Here is a 15584-nt window from a genome sequence, read left to right as displayed (position 1 = left end):
CTCTTGCCCATAAGCTGCCAGTCCCTGACACTCGGTTACAGCAATGGAAGATGGGGTAAGTGAGTGTGTATGGATTCACACATTTGTTCTGGCTCTTTTTCTTACCTTGGGTGCCCATGCGTCCACTCTGCCAGTGTCCACATTTTACCTACTTGAAATGGCTGGGCACCCTTCAATGGTCACACTCAAATGCTGACCTGGTTAAGCACCTGAGATCAAAGACTTCTTTTTAGGGCCGGTCATGGTGGCCCAAGCCTGTAGATCCCAGTATTCGGGAGGCTGAGACAGGAGGATCTCAAGTTTGAGGTCAACCTAGGTTACACATTGTCTCAAAACAAAGCAAAACCCCTCTGTTGTCCTTAACAAAACAACAGAATTCCCACCAGAGTTGGAAGTCATGAAAGGCTTGAGCCGTCTAGACGTTTACTCACTTTTGAATGGTTCCGCTCTTCGTGTGGCTTTTATGGTGAGCCACCTCAAACACTTTTTTGGAAGTGGGTGTGGTATAAATAATAAATAAATGAGTGAATATCTGGAAGTATGGCTGTTCTTGCTTGGTCTCGGAGGGCTGTGATTACGTCTGTGATAAGCCCCTCTGTCTCCCAATAAACAGGATGGCCTCGGCCCAGCCAAGCTCTAAAGCTGCAGTCCTTGTGAGGGAGAGGGAGGCTCTGGCTAAGTCTGGGACTTAATATTGCTTTTTGCACAGCTTGGGTGCATAGAGTGAATTCTGCCGAGGAAGAGGGTCTGAGGTCTCATTATTACCATCATGGCAACTGCCTGTGTGATGGAAAGATACTTCTGTCTGTGCGCCAGTATCCCCAAGTGTATGGCAAGAGTTTTGGGTTCGATGACCCCTAAGAGACCTTCAAATGTGACTGGTGTGTGTTTTGGGGTTTGCTTATTTGTTTGCTTTGATTTTTTGAGACAGGGTTTCTCTGTGTAATCCTGGCTGTCCTGGAACTCACTCTGTAGCCCAGGCTGGCCTCGAACTCACAGAGATCCACCTGGCTCTGCCTCCCAAGTGCTGGGACTAAAGGTGTGCGCCACCACCGCCCATGTTTTGAGGTTTATAACGTGCTTCCCAAGGGAAGTGGAGCCGCCTACTGGGGGTGGGACACAAGCGAGGGCATCCTGCCCACTTCTGTGGTCAATCCTGTGTGGCTCTTGGCCCTCCTGAAGGAGTGGAGTCCACCTCCACGCGCGCGCCTGCTTTGTAGTATTGTTTTCCCAGTAGTGGGGGATCGAGCCCAAGGTCTTGCCCATGCTGAGCACCCCAGAGCTGCACCCTCAGCCTAGAGTTCACACCCCTGGGGTTCCTCTTTTCTTGGCACATCATTTGGCAACAGGCAGTCCCCGACACTTTGGTGTTCAGCTTAGGGCACCATATCCTCTGTGTCCCATGTGAATTCAGTGGCCGGGCCCCTATTCTCCTGTCAACCAGAACAGAAAGAGAAGCGGGAGAGCAGAAAGGGGTGCCGGCCGTGTGGGAATTCCTCCAGTGTGAGAGGCATCTGAAGGGACCCCTGCCTGAAAGAGGCACGGGGTGTCCTTGGCATGCTTCTCTGAATTCATCTAGGAGGGTCAGGCTTGCTGAGCTGCCAGAGCGGGATGTCTAACATGCAGGATCTGTCTTCACCCCAAGCCCCTTCCCCTCACCTTGGCAACGGCTGCATGACTTCTCAGAACTGAGAGTGAAGGGCTCTTCTGAACCTGTTCACCTTACCCACAGTTCTGGAATGTTCCTAGCATCCTGCCTGGTGTGCACCAAGCCGCTGACTGAGTGTTCCCTTTTTTGCCTCACTCTCGGAAGAGAGGGAAGCCTGTTTGGTTAAGGAGCACAACACTCGGTCAGGAAAACGTCCAGCCTCACACCACAGAGGAGAACCCTCTCTGCCTGCCTTTACCTGCTGCTACCAGTCAGCAAGTGGACGCGCACTTCCTCCCATTTCACAGATGAGAAAACAGAGGCACAATTTCCATTGCTGTTGTAATGTGATGGCACACACCTCTCACCCCAGCACTTGGGAGGCAGGTAGGAAGATCCCTATGAATTTGAGACTAGCTTGGTCTACGTAATGAGTTCCAGACTAGCCCGGGTTACCCAGTAGGAAAGATAGATTTACAAACCTATAAACATAGCATTTAAACACACACACACACACACAAACCAGGCATGGCGGCCTTGGCCTTTAATCCCAGCCCTTGGGAGGCAGAGGCAGGCATCTGTGAGTTTGAGGTCAGCCTGGTCTACAGAGTGAGTTCCAGGACAGCCAGGACTGTTCCTCCCACCTCCCCGCCCCCCCATTCACTCCTCATAGTGGGTAAGGCCTCCCTTGGGTAGTCAACACAGGCTGTTACACCAAGTTGGTGCAGGACTAAGCCCTTACCCTTGCATCAAGGCTGAGCAAGGCATCCCACCACAGGGAATGGGCTCTAAAAAGCCAGTTCATGTACCCGGGATAGGTCCTGGTCCCATTGCCAGGGGCCCCACAAACAGATCAAGCCACACAGCTGTCACCCACATCCAGAGGGCCTAATTAGGTCCCATGCCGGCTCCCCAGCTGTCAATCCAGAGTCCATGAGCTCCCACCAGCTCAGGGATCCATATAATTTCTGTCTCGAGCCTCTAGTACACAATGTTTAATTCTTCCCGCAAAGAATTTTCTCCTACAAACCGGTTCTAAGCCAATGCCTTTCACTTGCTCATCATCCATTTGGTAACTGTTGATTATACGTCTACTTTGTGTGGGGTCCCATTCTAAACCCTTGTTATATATCAGAGAACAAACAGCCAGGGGTCCCTGACCTCCTGGGACTGGCACTCTGCTGGAGAGGAGTGATGGCGACTAGAGAGATAGCTCAGTGGTTAGATACTGCTCTTCCAAAGTACCCAAGATCAGTTCCCAACATGCATGTCAGTCTGCTCACAACTGCCTGTAACTCCAGCTCCAGGGGGTCCAACACCCTCTTCTAACCCCTTCGGGACACACACACACACACACACACACACACACACACACACACACACACACAATTAAAAATAATAAAGCTTCAAAACTTTAAGAAGCCGAACAAGGTGGTGCATGCCGTTTCTCCCAGCACTAGGAAGTCAGAGGCAAGTGGATCTCTGTGAGTTCCAGGACAGGCAGAGCTACGTAATAGAGACCCTGTCTCAAAACAGCAACAAAAATAAAGCCACACACACAAAGCAGAAAGAAGTAGACACACACACACACACACACACACACACACACACACACACCGCTCTCCTTTCGAGGTTTTGATCAATATTGCACTTGTACAAAGATCGTGCGTTTCCTGGAATGCTGATGCAGGGCGCAGATGGGAAGCCAATGTTCAAGGGCTGTGGCAAAACGTCTGGAGAGGAGGAGAGTCTTAGGCATTGCAGCCTTGGGCAAACAAGCGTGAGGAAGCTGGCCCTGGCCTGCGACCAGCTCTGTAGGATCAGACGGTGGTTGCCGGACTTATAGAGCCTGGACTGGTGGGTCACATGTGCTTTTTTGGATGGCACGCCCAGGCAGCCCCAGGACGGGGGCAGAGATTGACCCTCCCTCCCTAGCATCTCCAAAGCTGAGCAAGCCTCGAACACCCAGCATCCACCTCGCTGTCGCGTTGAAAAAGCTTCCTGAGAGGCAAGCATCAGGACCATCTGGGGTTTAGACTGAGAGCCAGGCACAAGCCAAGCACAGTGTAACAAATACCAAGTGTCACCATGAAACCTGGGTTTAGAACAAGAAAATGAAACCTTTTTACCTCCCCCACCTGGTAAGAGTTTTACGCGAATGTTTTAATCCCCCCCCCCCCCCCCCCCCCCCCCCCCCCCCCGCCGCCATCTAGTGAGACCTTCCTTTACACACAGGCCTGCTGCTGTAGTCTAGGAATTTAAAGTGACCCTTTTCTCCTTGGTGCAGTGAGCTCTTTCCCTTCCTCCCTCGTTTCCTGTGCTTATTGAATAAGACTGTTAGACTAGACCTCAGCGCATGGGAAAAGACACAGCCACCACCTGAATTAGAATGAAAACCAAATTCACTTCCTGTCTCGAGGTGTGCACCTTCCGGATCAAAAGTGAAGTTTGCAGGGCTGGAGAGACCAAGAACGACCCTTGCAAGGACCCCAGTTCAGTTCTCAGCACCAGAGAGTCCCACAGTCTCTTCTGGCCTCCACAGACAAGTACACTCATGTGCACATACCCACCCACAGATACATGGGCGCACACACACACAATTAAAAGTGAAAACAATAGCAGCAGTGGTGGCACACGCCTTTAATCCCAGCACTCTGGAGGCAGAGGCAGGTGGATCTCTGAGTTTGAGGCCAGCCTGGGCTACAGAGTGAGTTCTAGGACAGCCAGGGCTTACACAGAGAAACCCTGTCTCGAAAAACCAAAATACATAAGTAAACAAACAAATAAACAAATAAAAATAATGCTGGTGGTGGTGGCACAGCACTGGGGAGGCAGGGTCAGGCAGATCTCTGTGAGTTCAAGGCCAGCCTGGTCTACATAGTGAGTTTCAGGACAGCCAGGGCTACCCACAGAGAAACCCTATCTCAAAAAAAAAAAAAAAAAAAAAAAAAAAAAAACCAAAAAAACAAGAAAGGGTGAAGTTGGCCTAGTTCAGACACTTCAGTTGGAGCGGTGATCTCTTTCTAACATCCTCAGCAGTCTTCTCCAGTTGGAACTTCAAATGAGGAAGATCCTGGGAAATTTGCATGGAGGTGGTACCGAGCCACCTGCCTCCGGTGAAGCATGACTCGTGGTTGCTGTTACCACGGGCTGGGAGGTCGCTTTGGTTACACGAATCAGCGTTTTGAACAACAAGACTCCGGGGGCTTTCCAAAGGAGCCTCTGTCCCAGTTCCCCTTCTTTCCCTGGAAGTGCTCGCCCCCCTCCCCCAGCACCTCTGCTCCACACAGGGGAGCTCATACTCCCCAGGGGGTTCTGGCCCAGGCACAGGGCCAGGAAGTGGGGCCCCCACGTCTCTGCTGACTGCTACTCTAATCAGAAGTAAGAAGCTGGGCCCAGGACAAGGGTTGGAGCCTGCCTGCAGGCCCCTGGAGCTGGATGGAGAGATCAGGCCCCCGAGGGTGGGATCAGAACTCCAATCACACTTACACTTAAGTCACCCGGAGAGGAGAAAGTAGAGCAAGCCAAACTCCGTGTAATTCCCGATACAGTCGGAGCTGAAATAGGAGGGTTGACGTTCAAGGCCTGCCTAGGCAACACGCTGGGTCAAGGCTGCCGTGGGCCGTTTATGAAACCCTGTCTCAAAACAAAATTGTTTTTTGAGATAGGGTCTCTTTACACAGTCCTGGCTGTCCTAGAACTCCCAGAGATCCACCTGTCCCTGTCCCCAAGAGCTGTCATGAAAGATGCCTAGCTGCAGTTTTCTATCTTTCTAGTGTTCTGTAATGAAAGGAAAACAACAAACTTTATTTTCTATTTGTAAGTATTACGGCAGGAAGTTTGGCTTGGCATGAGGATGGCCCCCCTGGGTGGGGGGTGACAAGGGTCCCCAGGCGATCCTGCCACCCTTCTGCCCTCTATATGGACAGACTTCCCAGGGCCCAGAAGAGTGGACAGTTGCTCAGAAACTGGAGTGGCGTGTTGATCTCCGCCCCAGTGTGAGACTCCTGAAACAGACCTACGCTCCTAAAATCAGTCTGCGTTTCTGTGTTAATAATCCTATTATCCCCGAACCTGTTTAGTGTCTCCCGACCCTCGGCGGGGAAGCTGTGAAGCGCCTGTCTAGAGGAGCTCTCGGCCTCTGTTCTGGTTCCTCTGAGCAGACGGGGCTGCAGCAGGCCCTCCGATTCCTGGAATAGCGACTCGTCACCACGCTCACCCCTCTTCCTAGGTTGAAGAAGCTTTTCATTGTTTTCACGGCCTCTTGCCAATAAAAGTGCATTGCTGCCGGGAGGTGATGGCTCAGGCCTTTAATCCCAGCACTCGGGAGGCAGAGGCAGATGGATCTCTGCGAGTTCGAGGCCAGCCTGGTCTACAGAGCGAGTTCCAGGACAGCCAGGGCTGCACAGGGAAACCCTGTCTTGAAAAACCAAAATAGTAATAGTAAAAATAAATACGTAAATAAATAAATAAAATAATAATAATTGCATTGCCACACCACCTTTCTCCAAGTGTCCCAGGTGAGACTTCTGTCTGCTTCTGAACTCATCCTCTGTGTCCCTGCACTGCACTGCTATACGGAGATTTCCCACAGCGCCGCACGTTCAGGCAGCAGGAAGTGTGCGCTTGGTGCAAAGCCCTGGGAAATACTGAGCTGGACAGGAAAAACTGCCCGTTCCTGAGGAACGTGTGAAAACAAAGACCCAGTGATCAAATATATAAAGCAACGGCAAGACGGTAGGAGTGAATGAATGTGAAGAAATGCTTCCAGTGGCCTAGTCCAGCGCGCTCTTGTTGAAAGTGTCTTACATTACACTTCTCTGGTGATGTCTCCCTTTGCTTGACAAGTACTGTGTCTTTAAATGTGTGTGTGTGTGTATTCTTTGAGACTTTCATACCTACATACAATGTGTTTGGATCAAATTCATCACCTTCCCCCAGATTGCCCCGCCCTCAACTTCATGTTCTCAATCTCTCTCTCTCTTCCTCTTTTCCTCCTCCCCCTGCTCCTCTCACCCACCAGGTCCGATTTGTCTTGTCCATATACACACCGGGGTGGGGCCAGCCACTGGAACGGACCTATCAGGGGCCACACTCTAAATGAAACTGATTCTCCCTGCATGGAACCCATCAACTGTCCTTTGCTTTTCAGCGAGGGGTAGGAGTTCGGCTGGTAAGCCTCTCCCCTCTCTCTGTTGGAATATGGACTGGCTCCATCTTGTGCAGCAGACACACTAAGTGTGAGTTCACAAGTGCACCACCCACCTCGTGTGCAGAGAGCACTATTTCCGTCCGGTTCTCCCTGAAGTCTGACTCTTACAATCTTTCTGCCCTCCCTGCCAGGCTGGTCCCAGGGCCTTGGGGAAAGGGGCTGTGGTCCAGATGTCACATCTGTGGCGGGTCCCTCCACTGCCACTGCACTCTGACCCAGCTGTGAGTTTCTGGGTTAACTGCCAGAGGCTTTGTGGTATTATACCTGTCCTCGGAGGCAGCGCAGAATTTGGCACACGGAGACAGCCCAGTGGGTTTGTGCTGCCGAGAGAGAATGCGCTGGGCATGGTGGTACATGCCTGCCATCCCAGTATTGGGCTATGAGACTCCATCTGGAACAGAAAAGGAAGGAGAGAAAGAGAGGAAAAGAGGGGCTGGAGAGATGCCTCAGCAGTTAAGAATATTGGCTCTCTTCCAGAGGTTCAGAGTTCAATTCCCAGCACCCACATAGCAGGTCACAACCTTCTGGTCCATAGTGGGATCTGATACCTTCTTGTGTTTTTCGCAGACAAACATGCAAAGCACTCATATAGGTAAAATATACATATTTTATTTATACATAAATAAATAAATCTTTAGCTGGGTGTAGTAGTAGCTCATGCCTTTTGTCCCAGTACTCTGGAGGCAGAGGTGTGCAGATCTCTGAATTTGAGGCCAGCCTGGTCTACATAGAGAATTCCAGGACAGCCAGGGCTACACAGAGAAATCCTGACTCAAAAAGAAACAAAGAAAAATCGTGAGCATGACTAGGTGTGGTGGCACGTGCTTACAATTCCATCATTCCGAAGACTGAGGCAGGAGGATCAGTAAGAGTTCAAGGCCAGCTTGAGGAATACAGAGAGTCCCTGCATCGGGGTGTGGTGGTACATGCCTGTAATTCCAGTGCTTGGGAGGCTGAAGTCAGATCAGAGTTCAAGATCAGCCTGAACTACATGAGAGACGGGAGAAGGGAGTGGGCGGTAGACTGACCGAGAGGCGCGTCAATAGAGGTGGCCGTCAACCACCCTCAGCGCTGTTAGAACAGGAGGAGTCCTAGGTACAGATCCAGACAGCCTTGTCACCTAAGAATGCATGGGGGACCAGAGAGGTTAAGGAGTGTACTCTACTGCACAGTAAGTCACAAGGCAGAATGGCCTGAGAACGCAGCACAGCAGTGGAGCGCGGAGGCAAAGAGCAGAGACCTGACCTTGCCTTTGCAGTCGGCCTAGTGTGTGACCAGGGCATTTTCCCAGCTCTCAAATCCAGAAAATGTGAACAACAGTGCCAAATTCATTGCATTGTGGTGAGGATGAGACTGAGATAAAGTTTTCAAAGGGCTTGGCGGGGAGGTGGGGTAAGAAAGGGGTCGCAGGCCTGGCTGTTGATCAGCACTGATCAGGACTGGGCACCAGGACTTGCTGTGGCTGACTGGGGTCCTCCTGGGTATAAGCTGGGAAAGAGGAGCAAGGGCCCGGGGCACCTGACTTCAGGAGAGGAAGGGAACGATGTGATGGATATTTTCTGTACAGCTCCAAATTTCTACCCATTTCCAGACTTCTCCTTTAAAAGAATTTTAATCCCAGCACTAGGGAGGCAGGGGTGGGTGGATTTCTGTGAGTCTCAGGCCAACCAGCGTTCCAGGATGGGCAGAGGTATACAATAGAGAGACCCTGTCTCAAAAAACAAAACAAGGCAACCACACATGCACTTTTAAAGTCTTACTGGAGCTTACTGCCGTGTCTATGGAAATTTTGACTCGATCTCTCAAATTTGCTGGTCAAAACCCAGCCTTGAACAAAACATCACACAAACTAGGGGCCACTGGGGAGGGGAGGCTAAATGGCTAAGATGTTATGACCGCTTCTTGAGGCTGGGGCGTGGCTGCATGGGATTCGCTTTTACATAGTTCTCCTGTGGTGGAAGCTCCAAGGCAGGGGCCTCCCGGGTCAGCTGGCCTGCAACCTCAGCTGTCTCCTCCACACTCGTCCCGTTCTACCCCCTCTCAATGCTCTCGTTTTGTTACCGTGAACTGACCAAGTTCTTCTCACTTGATGTGGCGTTTGGGCTTAGAGCGTGACATGAGGACATTTCAGGATCACATGTGGTGTTCGCTGTTCTCAGCAGTTCCTGATCCTTTCTGTTTTGATTGATTTGTTTTTTTTTTTTTTTGTTTTTTTGAGACAGTGTTTGTGTAGCCCTGGCTGTCTTGGAACTCACTCTGTAGACCAGGGTAGCCTCGAACTCACAGAGATCCGCCTGCCTCTGCCTCCCGAGTGCTGGGATTAAAGGCGTGCCCTGCCACCATGACTGGCTAAGCCATCTCTCTCTAGTCCAGACTACAGGTGAAAAATTACTACCATCCATTTTAGCTTCGAAGTCAATAGAGGAGACGCTGAATTAGAGAGAAGGAACCTGTCGTCTTGTCGATCCTAAAAGACACTGAACTTTAAAAATAAGTACACAGGGCTGGAGAAATAAATAGCGCAATGGTCGAGAGCACTCACTGTTCTCTTCGAGGACCGGGGTTCGCATCCCAGCAACTGCATGGTGGCTCACAGCCGGTGTTATTTTGGTTCTGGGGATCCATCCCCCTCTTCTGGCCTCTGCGAGTGCAAGGTTTGCAGGCCATGTGTATACACACATGCAGGCAAAACGCTCATACATAGAAACAAAGTTTCAAAATCGAAAGGCACAAAACAAACTTTTAAAATATGTTTGCAGAATCATTTGGGTTGGAGGCGTCAGGGTTTTGTTTTAGTTTTGGCTAGTCCTTTCTTCCCTTTCTCTCTCTCTCTCTCTCTCTCTCTCTCTCTCTCTCTCTCTCTCTCTCTCTGTCTTTCTTTTTTCTAAGACATGGTTTCTATGTGTAACAACCCCGGCTGTCCTGGAACTCACTGTAGACCAGGCTGACCTCGTACTCACAGAGATCCGCCAGCCTCTGCCTCCTGAGTGCTGGAGTTAAAGGTGTGTACCACCACTGCCCAGTGACTAGTCATTTCTTTTTCTTTTTCTTTCTTTCTTTTTTTTTTTTTTTGGTTTTTCAAGACAAGGTTTCTCTGTGTAACTTTGCGCCTTTCCTGGAACTCACTCTGTCTGTAGACCAGGCTGACTAGTCATTTCTTAACAAGCATAACTTTAAATTTTCAGACACAGATGTCCAAAAGTCAGAATACCACATCAATATTAAAGAAATTATACAAATCCTGTATGTGTGTTTGATTTGTGTGTGTGTGTGTGTGTGTGTGTGTGTGTGTGTGTACCCCATGAACAAAACAGAAAATCTAGGACCGCTTTTGGGGATTCTGTGGACAGTCAAAGGGGTAGGTGTGTGAGGGAGCTGCTGTGAAATCCCTGTCTGAGGGAAGCCCGCCACGGTGAAGAAATGGGCCCAGCTACTGTATTTTCTTTGTGGTTCTTTTTTATTACTGGCCAGGCTAGGAACAGCTGTGTGTGGGCAGAGCCAGGCAAGCAACAGGAGGGATGTTAACGCCTCCCCGGCTCCGGCCTCAGCCTCCCCACAGCGTCCAGCTCCTTCCTCTCCCTCACCACAGTCACAGAGAAGCCGGCCTCCACCCGTCTTCACAGGTTTAACTCTGGAGGTCTGGCAGTTTTGAAGCCCACAAGATTCTGTAGGGACCACTCTGCAAGCCTCTTACTTCTGCTTTTCTCTCTCTCTCTCTCTCTCTCTCTCTCTCTCTCTCTCTCTCTCTCTCTCTCTGTCTCTCTCTCTCTATTTAGGGGGAGTAAGATGTGTGTGTGTATGTATGTAGTGTGTGTGGTGTGTGTGTGCTGTGTGTATGTGTGGTGTGCATGTGTGTGTAAGTAGTATGTGGTGTGTGTGTGTGTGTGTGCACGTGTGGATGCTTGTTCATGTGAGAGAGAGGGAGGTTGAGGTATCCATGATCACTTTCTGTCTTATGTATCATTTATTACATTTACGTGTGTGTGTGTGTGTGTGTGTGTGTGTGTGTGTGTGTGTGTGTTGCAGGGAACACAAGCATGACTCGGAGCACGTGTGGAGAAGAAAAAGACATCTTGCGGGGAGCTGATTTTTTCCTTCCATTCTGTGAATCCCAGGGATCAAATCCAGGTCATCAGGGTTGGCAGCGAGTGCCTTTACCCGATAACCATCTTTCTAGCCTTCTTTACCTATATATTGAGGCAGGGTGTCTCCCTTGAACTCAGAGCTCAGGGGTTTTACTAGTCTAGCTAGTAAGCTTGTCCCAGGAATCACATCTCCACCTCCCAAGGCCTGGGATTGCAGGTGGACAGCTGTGCCCATCCGGCATTTACGTGAATATTGGGGATCTGAAGTCAAGTCCTCATGTGTACGCGGCGGCAAGTGGCTCACCACTTACCCAGTCCCTCGTTCTTCTTTATAAATCCCAGATCCAACCACAACAGCCAGCAAGTTATTGTAAATAAGAGAAAAACAAAACAAAAACGGTGTGGGTGGTACCCCATGCCTGTACCCCAGCACTCGGGAGGGCGAGGCAGGAGGAGAAATTAATTTAAGGCGCTCAGGACTTTTTGAGGAGTCCCAGACTGACATGGGGACATAGAGACCCCGCATAGGGGGAGGGGGGAGAAAAAGAAGTCTATTCCTGTGGACAGACGTGCTTCACGAGGCAGAAGGCACATGGATATTCTTGTTCCACTGACCGAGAAGTTAGGGGCCCACGGTCACGGATGGGGGCGCTAACGGCTGTCTCCTTCCGCCAGAGGCTTGAAGCAAGGCACAGGGTTTACCTAGAGAGGGGAAAGAGGCCAGACAGGAAAAGGAGATCAGGAGGGAGAGGAACGAAATCGGAGGGTGGATGGTCTAAAGCGCGGGCGCAGAACCACAGCAGAACAGGAAAGGGCCGTAGGTGACAGATAGGGTGTAGAGCAGGAGGGTGGAGCCGGGTGACAGAACCCAGTAGTAAAGGCCAACGGAGGCAGGGTTGGTTCTAGAGAAGGCGGCTGAGAGGCGGGTAGGTCAAAACCCATTTCTGGGGAACAGGTGTGTGGGACGAGGGAAGCAGAGAACAGAAACAGCTGAGCTTGCTGTCTCTTGGGGAGTCAGGTCTCGGAGCCCGAAGTCCCTGAGGCAAACTCAGCCTCTGCTGACTGTGGCCTTTGCCCCAAAGCCTCCTCCCCACCTTGTGTGTTTAGGCAGCCGTTTTGCATTTTTAGAACAGTTTTTAACTTGTAGGCTGTACCTGCCGAACCAGAATGTCTGGCCAAGCCCTGTTAGGTAATATCCCCAGGCCTCTGCGTGCCAAGGGCTACCGCAGCTCGGGTCCAAGGTGTGGGCTGCGGGTAAGGGGTAGCCAAGGAGGGCAGAGGTAAAGGGAGTCAGTTCCCTTCCCCCCTGGAAGCACCAGACCCCATCCATCTCTGAGGAGCCTGAGAGAGACAGGCCAGGTTGGCTTCCTCCATCCAGAAGCCCTTAGAGTCATCCGTTCCTGTTCAGTTTTGGGGATTCCTGGAGGATCTGGGGCCAGATCTGGGAAAGAGGTGCATCATGCAGGATGAGTAAGGCAAGAGCTCATTCCCCTGCAGGTGTGAAGTTCCCCCCTTGTGCCTCTACTTAAAGATTACAGCAGATGAACTTCTGCCCTAAGGAAGACAGGGACCACGTGACTTCTAGAAGACCCTGACCAGCCTATGATTCATGGTGTGCCGGGAAGGTCTCAGACCAAGACCCGGGGGACCTAGCGTCTAAGTGCTTATTTGGAACAAGACCAAACCTCACAATGGGTTTGCAGAATTAAGATGAGGAGGAGAGCTTATCAAAGTCCAGCGGGCCCCAAGGCAGGCCCAGGCAGAGGAGAGGAGGAAAGGGGCCCACCCCGGGGAAAGTGAAAACTTATGACAGAAATAGCCTGGAGCCTGCGGAAGCCCAGGAGAAGGCATGCAAGCTGATGCTGGCAGAGACTTGGGGAGCAGAGATCCCATCTCCTCTATGAAAATGAAGATTTTCGCCCTGTGGTCACGTACAGAGGAGAGGGCCGAGACGGCGGGATAGTTCAAGGTCTTAGGTCTTCGTGAACTTCAGAAGGGTGAGGACAAGTCTGGCTCTGGACGAGGCCGCTGGAGTAAGTCCAAGGGAGGATTTGAGATGCCCTTGGAGGGCTCTGAGGCTGCACCTCGGCTGCAGACACAGAGAGAGCACCTCAGTAGCATGCAGAGGAACAGCACATGGCGTGGAGGTGGATCTCCTTCCTGGACCCAAAGTGGCCATCATGTCTCCCCTTCACCTTGCTTCCCAGGCCCCCAAGATGACTGCACAGTTCTGTCTGCTGGCCAAGCACCCACCAGTCCACAGGGATCAGTCACTGGAGTGCTTCTCACAATCACAATTGGTGCTCCCGCCCGTCCATTTACCCTGACCCATCTTACAGATGCCCTTACAGGGACCACAGAGTTATCTCCCAGTTACCTCTTGTCCATCTGTCTCTCTCCCTACTAACCTACACCGGATCAGCCCCCGGAATTCACCTGGACATCTGCCATAGCTTCTCACGGTGTCCTCCACCTCTGCCCTTCCACTTAGCAACTAAAGAGAACTCAAGCACAAGCCGGGTCCCATCCTGTCCCCCACCTGCGACCTCTCCTTCTTAGGTCTGAAGTCCCTCAGGAGCTGGCTTTCTCTTCATCTCTCACCCCACCCACATCTCCATGCTCCAGACATGCTGTTCTCAGAACCCACTGAGTTTTCCTGACTCTTGTTTCTGTGACACTTTGGCTTTGGTTGAGAACTTCCCTACCAGTAAGCCCATCCGGGTCTCTACCCATCTTTCAAGCCAGCCTAGACTACAGAGCAAGACCATGGCCTCAAAACAGAAAAGCAAAATGTTTCTCAACCTAAACCTTCTTTCCATAGTTTCCTGTTTCCTGATTTTCTAAAACTAACATTTTTTTACTGTGGTAAAATATATACATAAGATTTACTATTGTAGTTTTTTTTGAGTAAAAACAAAGGTTTATAAAATAAAATATCTTTTCTATAAAAACATAGAAAGCTGTGCTAACATTTTGTTTTCTTTTTCTTTCTTTCTTTTCTTTCTTTCTTTTTTTTTTTTTTTTTTTTTTTTGGTTTTTTGAGACAGGGTTTCTCTGTGTAGCTTTGTGCTTTTCCTGGATCTGGCTCTGTAGACCAGGCTGGCTTCGAACTCACGGAGATCCGCCTGCCTCTGCCTCCCAAGTGCTGAGATTAAAGGCATGTGGTACCACTGCCCAGCACTTTGTTTTCTAGTTGACCATTTAACTTCATTTTTTTTCTTCTTTTTTATTTAGTTATTATTTCTTACAGGATTTAAACTGTGTCTTTTCTTCAACAGTTTAAGACTTTATGACTATATAGTCAGACTCAGTATTCCTCAGGCTCTGACACTTAGAAAGTTGGGCTTGCCCTGGCATAGTCTTCAGATATGAAGTACTACTATTGTAGTTTTTAAAGAAGTTTTTCAAGCCAGATGGTGGTGGCACGCACCTTTAATCCCAGCACTCGGGAGGCAGAGGCAGGGGGATCTCCGTGAGTTCGAAGCCAGCCTGGTCTACATAGTGAGTTCCAGGACAGCCAGAGCTATGACATAGTGAAACCCTGTCTCAAAAAAAAAAAAAAAGTTTCAGCCGGGTGGCGGCGGCGGCGGCGGCGGCGGCGGCGGTGGCGGCGGCGGCGGCGGCGGCGGCGGCGCACGCCTTTAATCCCAGCACTCGGAAGGCAGAGGCAGGCAGATCTCTGTGAGTTCAAGACTAGCTTGGTCTACAGAGCAAGATCCAGGAAAGGCGCAAAGCTACACAGAGAAACCCTGTCTCGAAAAACAAAAACAAACAAACAAACAAAAAGTTTCAATAGGCCTGGAGAAACAGTTCAGTGGCTAAGAGCACTGACTGCTCTTAGAGGACCTAGGTTCAGTTCCCAGCACCCACATGGCAGCTCACAACCATCTATAACTCCAGTTCCAGGGAATATGACACAATCTTCTTTCTAGCCTTTGAGGCATCAGGCACACACGTGGCCCATGCACATACATGCAAGCAACACACTGATACACATAAAATAAAAATAAATAAATGTAAATTTTTCAATTACATTTTATTTGGTGTGTGTGCGCGCATGTGTAGAGGTCAGAGGACAACTTGTGGGAGCTGGTTCTCAGTAAGCACCTCAGTTAGTCATTTGCCCTGGCTAGCCTGTCCCAGTCTCTTGGTGCTTCTTCTAGGCTTGTACCCTCTGCTTCAGTGTGGGCTGGCTCACAGGACGTGTTTAGACAACCACTAGTGAGGACTTGAGACAGGTAATGCAACAGTGAATTCAGCAGGAGATTCTGCCCCGCCACGCCCCTGAACTGTCAATCTCATGACAGAGTCTGGAGCATCGAGCACAGATTCCGGCTTCACGCATCCATGAGGTAACAATTGCTCAGGGGCTGTGGCCGTGGCCGAGTGTGCTTACCCAGTGTGCTGGCTAGTCTTATGTCATCTCGACACACAGACTAGAGCCATCTGAAAGGAGGGAACCTCAACTGAGAAAATGCCGCCCTAAGGTCTGGCTGCACGGCATTTTCTCAGTTGAGGTTCCCTCCGTGACCTCTGCATCAGCTTCTGGTCCCTTCCCTGTTTCAGTTCCTGTCCTGACTTCTTTCAATGATGGACTACCATGTGGACCTATAACGGAAATAAACCCTTTCCTCTCCAT

The sequence above is a fragment of the Peromyscus maniculatus genome, chromosome 12 (genome assembly GCF_049852395.1).
Source record: "Peromyscus maniculatus bairdii isolate BWxNUB_F1_BW_parent chromosome 12, HU_Pman_BW_mat_3.1, whole genome shotgun sequence".
Taxonomy (NCBI): domain Eukaryota; kingdom Metazoa; phylum Chordata; class Mammalia; order Rodentia; family Cricetidae; genus Peromyscus; species Peromyscus maniculatus.
The sequence above is the reverse complement of the archived record's forward strand: the minus strand, read 5'-3'. Positions refer to the sequence as shown.